Source organism: Schistocerca americana, chromosome 9, assembly GCF_021461395.2.
Source record: "Schistocerca americana isolate TAMUIC-IGC-003095 chromosome 9, iqSchAmer2.1, whole genome shotgun sequence".
NCBI lineage: Eukaryota > Metazoa > Arthropoda > Insecta > Orthoptera > Acrididae > Schistocerca > Schistocerca americana.
Genome location: NC_060127.1, coordinates 106,789,282 through 106,803,953, shown reverse-complemented (window position 1 = coordinate 106,803,953; position 14,672 = coordinate 106,789,282).

Below are 14,672 nucleotides of genomic sequence, written 5' to 3'. Positions count from 1 at the left end.
ACTGAGGTCATGTACTGCACTACTTGAAACGAGTCAGTGTTGCACACAATATCCTTTACTACCAAGATAGTGTTTACTATCTTCGTGCCATAAGAACGCCCATTTCTCCTAGTAATCTACGGAATGAAATTAATGCAATAAAATCCATTGCTACTATCAATGGATATAAGCAAGACGTAGTAGATCGTATCCTCAGAAACAAAACTGCAAAAAAATTTTCTGCTGTAGAAGGTAAAGATCCGCATACAGTTGAGGGGACAATAATTAATTCATTTCTATTCCTTTTGAGGCATTGTGTCCCGTTGGTGAATAAATATGAATGCAAGGTAACATATTCTAATAACAACCACCTAAAGAAACATCTTGTGCATAGAATCAAAAATTCTGAGTATCCGATCCCAGATTCAGGCATTCAGAGAATGGTCTGCAGCTCTTGTCCCAGTTACCACATTGGAATAACAGGTACAGCAGTATGGGATATGAAGAACATGTATTGGGAAAGAAAGGCTGTAACGTAACAGTTCCATCATTGCAGAACGATCATTATTGCTGGTCATACTCCGAAGGATTTAGAAGATAACATAATCTTACACAAAGAAGTAAAAGGGCATAGATTAGATATATGGGAAGAGCAAAATTTTCGGACACTTAAACACGATGTCCACATTTTAAATGATCAGCTCAAGCTTGCAACTAGACATTTGCTGGAAGGCTTTTAAGTCTCTGCTTCTGGCTTCTCGGTGCTGTTTGTTTCCCTCAAAATTCGATATTCCACAAGAATTTAATTAGTTATTTTACGTTGTAAACTTCTTCACCCACAGTTAAGCTGTTGTTCAACATTTTAGTAATGTACCACCCCCCTTACACCCATTCCCCCTGCCTGTGTTTAATTCTGCCTATAACATCGTGAATTCTAGGTAAATATAGACTGCTTAGAGAGGCGTCGTTTATTCATTAATTTACTGGGTGTTTTATAACATCCTACCCTTTTATCATACACTCCTGGAAATGGAAAAAAGAACACATTGACACCGGTGTGTCAGATCCACCATACTTGCTCCGGACACTGCGAGAGGGCTGTACAAGCAATGATCACACGCACGGCACAGCGGACACACCAGGAACCGCGGTGTTGGCCGTCGAATGGCGCTAGCTGCGCAGCATTTGTGCACCGCCGCCGTCAGTGTCAGCCAGTTTGCCGTGGCATACGGAGCTCCATCGCAGTCTTTAACACTGGTAGCATGCCGCGAAAGCGTGGACGTGAACCGTATGTGCAGTTGACGGACTTTGAGCGAGGGCGTATAGTGGGCATGCGGAAGGCCGGGTGGACGTACCGCCGAATTGCTCAACACGTGGGGCGTGAGGTCTCCACAGTACATCGATGTTGTCGCCAGTGGACGGCGGAAGGTGCACGTGCCCGTCGACCTGGGACCGGACCGCAGCGACGCACGGATGCACGCCAAGACCGTAGGATCCTACGCAGTGCCGTAGGGGACCGCACCGCCACTTCCCAGCAAATTAGGGACACTGTTGCTCCTGGGGTATCGGCGAGGACCATTCGCAACCGTCTCCATGAAGCTGGGCTACGGTCCCGCACACCGTTAGGCCGTCTTCCGCTCACGCCCCAACATCGTGCAGCCCGCCTCCAGTGGTGTCGCGACAGGCGTGAATGGAGGGACGAATGGAGACGTGTCGTCTTCAGCGATGAGAGTCGCTTCTGCCTTGGTGCCAATGATGGTCGTATGCGTGTTTGGCGCCGTGCAGGTGAGCGCCACAATCAGGACTGCATACGACCGAGGCACACAGGGCCAACACCCGGCATCATGGTGTGGGGAGCGATCTCCTACACTGGCCGTACACCACTGGTGATCGTCGAGGGGACACTGAATAGTGCACGGTACATCCAAACCGTCATCGAACCCATCGTTCTACCATTCCTAGACCGGCAAGGGAACTTGCTGTTCCAACAGGACAATGCACGTCCGCATGTATCCCGTGCCACCCAACGTGCTCTAGAAGGTGTAAGTCAACTACCCTGGCCAGCAAGATCTCCGGATCTGTCCCCCATTGAGCATGTTTGGGACTGGATGAAGCGTCGTCTCACGCGGTCTGCACGTCCAGCACGAACGCTGGTCCAACTGAGGCGCCAGGTGGAAATGGCATGGCAAGCCGTTCCACAGGACTACATCCAGCATCTCTACGATCGTCTCCATGGGAGAATAGCAGCCTGCATTGCTGCGAAAGTTGGATATACACTGTACTAGTGCCGACATTGTGCATGCTCTGTTGCCTGTGTCTATGTGCCTGTGGTTCTGTCAGTGTGATCATGTGATGTATCTGACCCCAGGAATGTGTCAATAAAGTTTCCCCTTCCTGGGACAATGAATTCACGGTGTTCTTATTTCAATTTCCAGGAGTGTAGATTAAAGAAAGGCAAACCTACGTTTCTAGCATTTGTAGACGTAGAGAAATCTTTTGACAATGTTGACTGGAATACTCTCTTTCAAATTCTGAAGTTGGCAGGGGTGAAATACAGGGAGCGAAAGGCTATTTACAATTTGTACAGAAACCAGATGGCAGTTATAAGAGTCGAGGGAAACGAAAGGGAGGCAGTGGTTGGGAAGGGAGTGAGACAGGGTTGTAGCCTCTCCCCAATGTTGTTCAATCTGTATATTCAGCAACCAGTGAAGCCAACAAAAGAAAAATTCGGAGTAGGAATTAAAATCCATGGAGAAGAAATAAAAACTTTGAGGTTCGCCGATGACATTGTAATTCTGTCAGAGACAGCAAAGGACTTGGAAGAGCAGTTGAACGGAATGGTCAGTGTCTTGAAAGGAGGGTATAAGATGAACATCAACAAAAGAAAACGAGGATAATGGAATGTGGTCGAATTAAGTCGGGTGATGCTGAGGGAATTAGATTGGGAAATGAGACACTTAAAGTAGTAAAGGAGTTTTGCTATTTGGGGAGAAAATTAACTGATGATGGTCGAAGTAGAGAGGATATAAAATGTAGACTGGCAATGGCAAGGAAAGCGTTTCTGAAGAAGAGAAATTTGTTAACATCGAGTATAGATTTAAGTGTCAGGAAGTCGTTTCTGAAAGTATTTGTATGGAGTGTAGCCATGTATGGAAGTGAAACATGGACGTTAAATAGTTTGGACAGGAAGAGAATAGAAGCTTTCGAAATGTGGTGCTACAGAAGAATGCTGAAGATTAGATCACATAACTAATGAGGAGGTATTTAATAGGATTGGGGAAAAGAGAAGTATGTGGTACAAATTGACTAGAAGAAGGGACCGGTTGGTAGGACATGTTTTGAGGTATCAAGGGAACACCAATTTAGTATTGGAGGGCGGCGTGGAGGGTAAAAATCGTAGAGGGAGACCAAGAGATGAATACACTAAGCATATTCAGAAGGATGTAGGTTTCAGTAAGCACTGGGAGATGAAGAAGCTTGCACAGGATAGAGTAACATGGAGAGCTGCATCATACCAGTCTCAGGACTGAAGACCACAACAACAACAACAACAACAATCCATGTCTCACCACACGAGACATCAACGCGACTTCATTGTAGCAATCATCAAACCACTGTAGAACAATTGTGACGTGCTTGGACAGCTATCCTGCTGAAAGATGCCACCGCCGACGAGAAACACATCGAGCATGAATGGATGCAGGTTGTAATGCGCCAAGCCATCCACAGCCCGAAAAAAGCGCATCCCTTGTTTATATATCCTCAACTTGCTATCGACTTTTATGTGCTAGAAGAATGGAGAGATTGTTCATATAGTTTTTGGTTTATTTTTTAAATAAAATTTCCACTTAGTGCAGTTTTGAAGAGATAACCAGCACTCGTAGAATAAAACGCTCACTTGTAGCTGTAATTGATTTAATTGCAGGAAATAAAGAAAACGGTTTTAAACTGGAAAAGTCAGTACCCGAAGTGTCCTTTATCACCATATTATCAAAGGTTTAGGAGACTAATATCTGGAATATATCTTTTCCGAATAAAGTAAATCCAAAGGCCAAGAAAGCAAGAGACTGGAATAATGGTAAAAGCAAAGTTCAAAGAAATTAGAAAAAAGGAATAGTGAAACGTCCCCTGTGAACAATTATTACATCAATGCAAAGCAGCCACAGACTGCACACAGCACAGCCAGTGATTTTCATACAGAGGTGGCGTTACCAATAAAAAAACCTAACCAGCCTACTTACATAGCCCCCATGCTCCCCACAAAAAATTTTACAAATTGGATTGGGCAGTGGCCAATACAGATTTGAAAAAATTTTTCATAATTACAATAACAAAGAAATCAAATGCACACACTTATTGATACAATGTTCGTCAAAAGCTAAAATTTTCTCACAGTCTATAAAGACAGTCCTGATTCATCACAGTAAAATTACAGTGTTTTTCTTTTTTTTTTCAAAGTCTGAACAGTAAAAGAGAATGCACACAGAAGCAGTGGATTTCCATGCAGTCTTGAAGAAGTAGTGTCCTTCCATCAGAAAGACAGTGCTGACTCTTGACATGCTGACAGGTAATGGGCCACAACATAGCAAACCCACAGCAGAGTCATTCGACGTTTTGAAGAACATTGGTAGGTAGGTCATCACAGAGTAGACCCACTGCAGTCCTGGTAGAGATTACGGTATTAGTGGGCCATCAGAGGCGCAGACCCACTGCAGTCCTTGCAGAAATAATGGTACTGGTGAGTCAGCAAAGGTGTAGACCCACTGTAGTCCTAGTAGAAATAATGGTATTGGTGGGCCATCAAAGATGCAGATCCACTGTAGTCCTTGTAGAGATAATGGTATTGGTGGGCCACCAGAGGTGCAGACCCACTGTAGTCCTTGTAGAAATGTCCAGCAGCCATCTGTTGCGATTGTGCAGGTGCACATTCACCATCGAAGAGTCTTGCAGAAAATATAGCAAGTCCATAACCACCACTTGTGCACTCACAAAATTTTTTTTGAAATGTCCTTAGAACCAGCAATGCTGTTATCCAGTCCCTTGCTGAATTATTAACACACATGCAAACACTATCAGTCACTACTTCTCACATATTGTCCATATACTATGACCAACAGAAATGTGTGCAGTGAAATGTAACTTACAAGTTACTTAATTTGATGAACTGCTGTCAATTACAATTCTATAACATAAGAATACAATTACAAAGGTACAAAATACATCATTAAAGAACATAACAATACAGATAACATTTGTAGTAACACAGGCTTTACAAAAGAATCGAAATAACATATACAACAGTGTTACAGGAATTATGACATAAGTAAATACATAAAAGATCAGAATAACTTTTGAAACATCAACTTTACACATGAGCATTAAAACAAAACAGAATAAATAATGTCTAAACATCTTTACAAAGAAAATAACATATTATAAATGCAAATTATATTTGAGGATAACAGTATTCCTCATCATAGTGAATGTAGCTTAGTACTAGAACAGAAAAAATTTCTATCAAACAGTACACAGAGACAGGAAGAAAAGAAATACACAAGGGTACACAAACACATAGCATAATAATACAAAAGGAAAGGACAGGGTTTGTTTTACTGCAGTATTTTGCAAACAAAACTTTCTTTACTTCTTGGAGATCTCCCTTCATTCATCATTATTCCCAAAAAGTCCTATCTATACCTGCTTTCTGTATTCTATTCATATTTCGTTCAAAATAATTATTTCTCAGTGCACAATACTCATTTTTGCCAAATCTGTTTCTTATATCTTCTCAATGAGTTTCTTCCAATTCATCGCAACTCATTCTCTTATATAGTCTACCCCCTCTTAAGCTAACTTGAATCTACTGAGCTCAGATGCTAAACTAAGGAACGAGGCAATGCAGCAGCACAAAACAATTAACACAAACAGCAATGACAAAAAATGCAGATTTGCAAAGGAAGCAGCATTATAGAAATTATCAAAGCAATTGCAATATTACAACTAATATAAGCTAATGTGCAGCAACAAGAAAAATAAATGGGTAGTAAAACTGGCTTAGCAGAGTAACACAAAGTCAAATTCAGTAACACTATGGCTGGCAAACAGCAGCTTATATCTAAACATGACATAGCTCAAGCAGAAAAAATAGTACATTAAAGATAACAATGCAGATAAGGGAAATGTATAATCACATCTTAATGTCTAAGTAATTAAAGTGGTGCACCACAACAACTTATTGTAAAAGGAAATATTACCATGTACTTGAAAAGAAAATTATGTGTTACTGTTGCTAGTTCCTTCTTATTGTTCTTTCCTTTCCAAGTGCTCCTTTTTTAAAGAATGTGGATCATAAAATAATTATTTAATAGATCTGTTGACAGGAAGTGTTCACATTAGCAAATGCATTTCATTTTATAAAAGCAATGCTGCAACACAGCTGGAAACCAGATATCAAATGAAATAAGCAACTATGAAAAGCAAAGCATAAAAATATCATTCAGTAGTCATGTGACATTTCATAAGTTAGTAGAAATTCTCTCAACTCTCATAGAAAGACGCTTGTCATAATCAGGTGTGCAGATGTAAAAATATTTCTCGTCATTTCATTAGGCATTTCAGTAAATATCGTAAATTAAGAGCACAGTGTAATCATATGTTTTCAAGTTCGACTGTGTCGTTTTTGCGATGCTTTCTGCAAAGGAACGTCAATAGCGAGGATACTGCCTCCCCTTTTTTTTTTCTACCTGTGCCGCTGAAAGGCTAATGGCTTTTTTTTTCGGGCGGCTGTCGCCCAGGTGGGTGCCCGCGACGCATTACGTGCAGGTGGTCACTTAACTTTCTTACGGAAATATTTACGACATCAGTTTCCGCTACAGTGACAGTCTCACATAAAAATATTTCACAGGTCAAGAATTAGCGTTGCAAATCTGTAGAAAGAAAATCCTATAAATATAAGTGTCCAAATAAAATATTCGTCAGCATTGTGATACAGTCACACATTTACACACATTTCATAACTCTTAAAGTACGATTCTTGGTTTCCAACATACTTCTTATTCCTCATATACGGTAGCATCATCTTATTGATCATAAACATATCTCAACAGCATAATACACATTGTCGTCGTAATAATAACATCATAACACCTCAGTCAAATCTCAAAAATGTCGTAGCTTTCTGCAATAATTTCAAAACCTAAAAAAAATTCTCTGCTCATTTCAATAGTGTCATCTACCTCAAACGTACTTTAAAATCATGCTTCCTTACCAAATACATCATTCAAAGCTCTCGTAGTATCACAATGGTTCCGAAAAATATGAGCATTTCACAAAGTACAGACAAAATACAATTTCGTAAGTGTGAAGTTATCCAACTGTGTAATTACGTAAACATCTGTCACTGATGTAGCAAAAAAAAAAAAAAAAGTTTATCTCTCAGTTAAATGATCAGATAGCTGTGTAATTCTGTGTTAGAGAAATATGGTACCGATGTGTAAAGTTGTATAAGCGAATACCATATTAGCTAGGGTTCCTTGTGGTTGCCACACACATGGTACACAAAGTAAGTGTGTACCCCCCTGAGGATAAATGTAATTATACTCCCAGGTGTTACAAATTACAGCAATAGAATGAAATGTATCACGGAAAACTTTCTTTGTAATTAAAAAAATCTTTGAAAATAAGTGTTTTAAGTATAAGATTAATCACTCAAATGCGTGTACTGTAGCGCTAAACTGTGCATCTTGTCGCAACATAATCTCTGTGGAAGTGTCGTAGTTATCGTCCTCCGAAAGCTAAGTTCTGCAGAAGTCAATGTACTTACCACATGATAAACAAAAGTGAAATGTTTTGCGTATAGATATCGTAGTTATTATGCTTATTGGCGTGATGAAGAAAGTACTGTACAGTAACGTATTGTTATGCCACGAAAAAGGCTGTCTCATTGTTGCTATACCACAAAAGTTACTACTAAAACATGTTTTTCTTCCTAGAAGAATTCAGAAAACTGTGCAGATATAAAACAGATACACTGCAAAAGCAACATTGTAAATTGTCACTCATTAGTAGCGTCGTGATAACATCGTGTAGCTGTCACATAAACTAACCACTGTGTCCTCTGGTATCTCACAGAAAGTACTTTAAACCCAGAATGTATTTTCAAGTAAACCAAAATGTTGCATTAAAATCTCATTAGCAGTACCAGTATGTGTCCTAAGTATGTAAGCCTCATAGTCGTTACGTAATCGTGCAACTAACAAGTAAGAATGTACAAATAACAACACTGTGTCGTCTGTTCACTATCACAATGCAGTGGTAATTACTGTCTAAATATGTACCCTAGGTTCTAGACTGGATAGTTAGCTTCAAAACATAGTTACATGATAACAGTTTCTAAAGGATACTAGTAACGTGAAGTGAAACGTTTTATGGCAAAGACAAAGTTAAAAAGCAGATTATCTTTCAATAAATGGTTTCACATGTGAAATGTGGTGTAAACCTTTACTCTTCCTAGTACACAGGGTTTCAACTTCAAAGCAATTATCATGTTGTATACATCGGTAAAGAATGCTAAAATTTTTCTCAAGGCTAGAGTCTTATGTTATTTTTCTCGGAGCCAGTGGGCGCACGCTGCTGCCTGCTGTGCGAGTCATTGTTTGTCTCTTTGTTGGCGCGCGCTGTTATTGGGATTAGGAGACCTAACTTCTACAAATTCACTCTGACGAGAAGGCCCTGCCCTGTTTGAATCCCGCCAGTTCTGATGCAATTCAGGTCTGTCGTTACGAATATATCGTCTGTCGTCATGTCGGTAGTTCCTGTAGTTTCTTTCTTGTCGGTTAAGTGGTGGAGTATTTCTCCCTGAATCGTAACTGCGCGCTGGACCGTTGCGTCTAAAGTTATTCTGTCTCCCTTGATAATAATTGTTTTGGTTCCCATATTGTCTGTTTCTCTGATTGTCTCTGTGATAGTCATTACCGCGGAAAGGTGATCTTTCCCTGTAACTATTACTCTACCAGTGGTTGTCATATGGGGGGTGTCTGTTTTGGTCACGATTTACGTTGTAAGAATAGGCTTGTCGTGGCCATTTATTGTTTCTGTCGTCACAGAATTGTGACGGATGTGACCTGTAGTGATTGTTTTCCTGTTTTCGCATCCCACGACTGTCTGTGTCAATTTCTAATTCTTGTAAGAGTCCCTGAAAAGCTTCAATGTCATCTTTGCAACGTCCTGCCAAAATAATATGCAGTAAATGTTCAGGTAATTTGATTAAGCAAATGCGGATGAGTTCTGAGGGGCTGTATGGGTTTGACAGGTACTGATTCTTGTGCAACATGTCTTCAAAATATTTCACAAGACTGGAGAATTCAGATTGTTCGAAATGTTTCATCATTATGATGCCATGTTTTACTCGGTCTTGTGTGGCTTGAGACCAATATGCTGAGAGGAAAGCATGGTAAAATTCTCCTTCACTGTGGCAATCGTGAATGACCGATCGCATTCTTACAGCTGGTTCATTCTCTAAATAGCCACACATGAATTCTAATCTGTGTTCTAACGACCAGTTGGGAGGAAAACAATGAGAGAATTGATGGAGCCATGCTTGTGGATGAATGTCGTTGCCATAATTCTTAAATGTTTTGAATTTACGTGTAGTAATGAACAGCTTATAGTCAAAATCATCATGTCGGCAAGTCGCATGTCGGTCATTGTTACGTCGTTTCGGCGGTTCCATCTCAAAATTCGGCGTACCTTGCCAACTTCTTTCACAATTTCCGAAGTGCCCTGTGTTGTTATTTTGTGTCTGTTCCGTATTTCTATGTCCCTCTTCCCGTACTGGAGCGCGAGTGTCCTCTGAAATATGTAATTCTTGTATTACTTGTGCCAAATGATCTTGTACTTCCCGGATTTCTCTTTTGTACTGTGTATTGATTTGATTTTGATTTTGCTTGAATTTTCTAATTTGTTCATACTCTTCAGTGTCAGTGAAGGTTACAGGTCTTGCGTCATTCAGATCATCATCTACCTTTGTAGATAAGTTAGTGACCTGATCCGAAAGTACGGCTACTTTCTCCGATAGTGAACACATTTCCTCAGTGTGTTTTTCTGAACCAAGTTTCAGAGTGTCCATTTGTGTTGAAATCGAATCTACTGTGTCCTTCAAGTTTTCCTGAGTTTTTGTAAGTTGCGTAACCGAATCGGTAGATGCAACTGATTCAAATTTAGCTTGCAAGGTCTCATGATTTTCATGAACAGTAGTTTCCAGTTCTTTTATGGCTGCTTCGTGATTCTGTAGTGCATTTTCATGACGCGAAAAAATAGGTTGGAAATGCTCACAAATTTGTGTTTTTACGTCATTACAGACTTTTTGACATTTCGATTCAATGTTATGTAACTCACTAGTTAAATCTTCACGTGTTTGTTCAAGTGTGGTGTCTAACTTTTGAATATTTTGTCCCATTGCGTCTAACTTTTTAAGATTTTGTTCCATTGAGTCTAACTTTTGAAGCTTTTGCTGTGTTTGTCTCTGATTTTGTTCCATTGTGTCTAACTTTTGAAGGTTTTGCTGTGTTTGTCCCATTTGTTGTATTAATTGTAATAACAATGCATTGGTGTCTGAAACATGTTCCTCAGTGCTTTTCGGCAGTGAATTTGCACCGGAAACATTCACATTTTGACAAGCAGAAAATGTGTCTTGACTTATTTGAGAAAACGGTGAGGATCCAAAACCTGAATCTACAGTATTTGCGAGATCGTGTCGTGTCATTTCGGCTTCCTGAGGCGAGCTATTGCCGACCGATCGATCGATAATGCTTCCCTCTTCACTAATTGTTTCACTGTCCACGTCATTGCTTGCCGCCCGCTCCATTTCCCTATGCACAATTACCAAATTACTACTTTGAACATCAGTTAATTCATTACTCGGTGGCGCTAACATACTGCTTTCATTTTCACTGTCATTTCTCAGTTTACTTTGGAGCCTAGTATTACGTTTCTCACACGCCATTATTGTCACAGTTTTTCACACGACAACACAGAAAAACACAATTTGAAGATCAAAAATAAGAGAACGCATTAAAATAGCACTGAAAATAATATCTAGTTAATTGCAGCTGCGAAATACTTGCTGCAAATCTACATGCATGCCACAACTGTTTTACTGTACAACAATGAAAGACTGCAACTACAAAGGAGATTCTTTCTACAGTTACGCGCTAGCAATAAACAAAATCTACACTAATTACACAAACTACAAGAAAAATCAGAAGATTCCAGTGAGGTATCCTAGGCTAAGGGTCGACATATGAAACGTCCCCTTTGAACAATTATACAAGACTGTGCTTATACTGACACACAATATTTTTAGCGCAACGCAATCTGACTTTCAAAAATCCCTACAAAAGAATGGCCCTGACTAACATTAAACTATACCTTTCACAAATCACTTACCTCACAATAATCTTCGTTTCTCCCACTACTGCAATACAGCAAGCGCCACTACTGCCAGCTAAATAAAAGATTCAAGCTATGGAAGGCACTAACTACTGATAGGGATAGTTAGCAAATGAACGATATTAATAGAGAACAAACAATGTATTTACCTTGATATCATCATATATAAATATAGCAGTTCATGACAAATTTCAAAACTCTGCCATCTCTCTACCCACATCCATCACTGCTGGCGGCTCACCTCCAAGTGCCGCTGCCCAACACTACAATGGCGAGTATTACAACAATGCAAAGCAGCCACAGACTGCACACAGCACAGCCAGTGATTTTCATACAGAGGTGGCGTTACCAATAAAAAAACCTAACCAGCCTACTTACAATAGTATTTTTCAGTGAATGTATTGTAACGAAAATAAAGATAATTAATCTTTACACAGGAAAAGGAAGTTCGCATGTTGTGGAAAAGTGATTAATTGTAAATGAAAAGTTAGTCTATTTAATTCTGAAAGACTGAGATTAACGAAAGTATTATGATAAAATTTCGATAGAGTCAAGGATATTGTTGTAGCAAGGCGCCACTTATAGAGGTTATCGTTGATTCACAACGAGACATAAACAGCATAAAACTGAAACTTCCTGGCAGATTAAAACTGTGTGCCCGACCGAGACTCGAACTCGGGACCTTTGCCTTTCGCGGGCAAATGCTCTACCATCTGAGCTACCGAGAATCGAAGTTTGGAAGGTAGGAGACGAGATACTGGCAGAAGTAAAGCTGTGAAACGGGGCGTGAGTCGTGCTTAGGTAGCTCAGTTGGTAGAGCACTTGCCCGCGAAAGGCAAAGGTCCCGAGTTCGAGTCTCGGTCGGGCACACAGTTTTAATCTGCCAGGAAGTTTCATATCAGCGCACACTCCGCTGCAGAGTGAAAATCTCATTCTGGAAACATCCCCCAGGCTGTGGCTAAGCCATGTCTCCACGTTATCCTTTCTTTCAGGAGTGCTAGTTCTGCAAGTTTCGCAGGAGAGCTTCTGCAAGGTTTGGAAGGTAGGAGGCGAGATACTGGCAGAGGTAAAGCTGTGGGTACCGGGCGTGAGTCGTGCTTCGGTAGCTCAGATGGTTAGAGCACTTGCCTCGAAAGGCAAAGGTCCCGAGTTCGAGTCTCGGTCGGGCACACAGTTTTAATCTGCCAGGAAGTTTCATATCAGCGCACACTCCGCTGCAGAGTGAAAATCTCATTCTGGCAGCATAAAACTAATTCTTTGTCTTGTGAACGTGTTATCTAATATACGTTGCTGTTACCAGTACAGTAAATATTTGATTCCTACTCTCCGTAGATCTGGCATATAGTTTTTTCTGGTTATTATTTTGATACTAGCTTTGGTGGTAGTTTATCTTACGAGCCTAGTGAACCCTGATAGTCGGATGCATTGTAGTGTTCAATATCCAGATAGCTATCAGTGATGCAATTACACCACGAAAGTGGTATTGTGTCCATTCTTTCGTACCTAGTGGTGTCGTAGCAAGCGGTAGTGTAATTTATACCGTGAGAAGTTGAATATCAAACCTTATGTGAAGTCGTTGTGCTAGTGCAGACGATTTTTTCAAGTCGCACAGACTTCGTCGTTGAGTATTGGCAAGATATTGTCAGGACAACTAATTTTGCCGGCCAGTGTGGCCAAGCGGTTAAAGGCGCTACAGTCTGGAACCGCGTAGCCGCTACGGTCGCAGGTTCGAATCCTGCCTCGGGCATGGATGTGTGTGATGTCCTTAGGTTAGTTAGGTTTAAGTAGTTCTAAGTTCTAGGGGACTGATGACCTTAGAATTTAAGTCCCATAGTGCTCAGAGCCATTTGAACCATTTGACAACTAATTTTAGTACTACGAGAGCGAGCTACATTGGCCGACGTTGCTTTTCACCTACGTATTAGAGCTTGTTCACACACTATATATCCTACTATGGAACAAAGTTGGCGTTAGTGACATCTAAAGGGTGGCGCAGTACAAGAAGGTGGTCTGCAATAATGTTCACATACACCACAGCTGTCATGGGGCTTTGGATTACTGCCACAGGTACCATGGAGGTCCAAGAAATGTCCATCCCCCCCCTCCCCCCCCCCCCCCACACACACACGACCAAAAGTATAAATACACTATTGGCCATTAAAATTGCTACGCCAAGAAGAAATGCAGATGATAAACGGGTATTCATTGGACAAATATATTACACTAGAACTGACATGTGATTACATTTTCACGCAATTTGGGTGCATAGATCCTGAGAAATCAGTACCCAGAACAACCACCTCTGGCCGTAATAACGGCCTTAATACGCCTGGGCATTGAGTCAATGAGTCAAACACAGCTTGGATGGCGTGTGCAGGTACAGCTGCCCATGGAGCTTCAATATGATACCACAGTTCATCAGGAGTAGTGACTGGCGTATTGTGACGAGCCAGTTGCTCGGCCACCATTGACCAGACATTTCCTATTGGTGAGAGATCTGGAGAATGTGCTGGCCAGGGCAGCAGTCGAACATTTTCTGTATCCAGAAAGGCCCGTACAGGACCTGCAACATGCGGTCGTGCACTATCCTGCTGAAATGTAGGGTTTCGCAGGGATCGAATGAATGGTAGAGCCACGGGTCGTAACGCATCTGAAATGTAACGTCCACTGTTCAAATTGCCGTCAATGCGAACAAGAGGTGACCGAGACATGTAACCAATGGCACCCCATACCATCACGCCGGGTGATACGCCAGTATGGCGATGACGAATACAGGCTTCCAATGTGCGTTCACCGCGATCGCGCCAAACACGGATGCGACCATCATGATGCTCTAAACTGAACCGGGATTCATTCGGAAAAATGACGTTTTGCCATTCGTGCACCCAGGTTCGTCGTCGAGTACATCATCGCAGGCGCTCCTGTCTGTGATGCAGCATCAAGGGTAACCGCAGCCATGGTCTCCGAGCTGATAGTCCATGCTGCTGCAAACGTCGTCGAACTGTTCGTGCAGATGGTTTTTGTCTTGCAAACGTCGCCATCTGTTGACTCAGGGATCGGGACGTGGCTGCACGATCAGATACAGCCATGCGGATAAGATGCCTGTCATCTCTCGACAGCTAGTGATACGAGGCCGTTGGGATCCAGCACGGCATTCCGTATTGCCCTCCTGAACCCACCGATTCCATATTCTGCTAACATTCATTGGATCTCGACCAACGCGAGCAGCAGTGTCGCGATAGGAT